The following is a 246-nucleotide window of genomic DNA, read 5'->3' as shown; positions in this document are numbered from 1 at the left end:
TGTATCAAGAGCCATCTGATACCTCAAGGCGATACCTCTGAATAAAGTGCTCAGCAGTTGCACTTTATTGAATCCGTGGTGTGGACAGTCTCCCTGGAAGAACTTGAATCTGATCCACGCATTTTTGAAAGACTCTCCAGTCTCCTGCGCGAATGTAGCGATTTTGCTCCTCAAGTCTTCAGCGCGTGCCTCATCGAAGAAGTTTCGCAAGAAAGCATTCTTGATGTCGGCCCAGGATGTTAGAGA

The sequence above is a fragment of the Brassica oleracea genome, chromosome C2 (assembly GCF_000695525.1).
Source record: "Brassica oleracea var. oleracea cultivar TO1000 chromosome C2, BOL, whole genome shotgun sequence".
Taxonomy (NCBI): Eukaryota; Viridiplantae; Streptophyta; class Magnoliopsida; order Brassicales; family Brassicaceae; genus Brassica; species Brassica oleracea.
The sequence above is the reverse complement of the archived record's forward strand: the minus strand, read 5'-3'. Positions refer to the sequence as shown.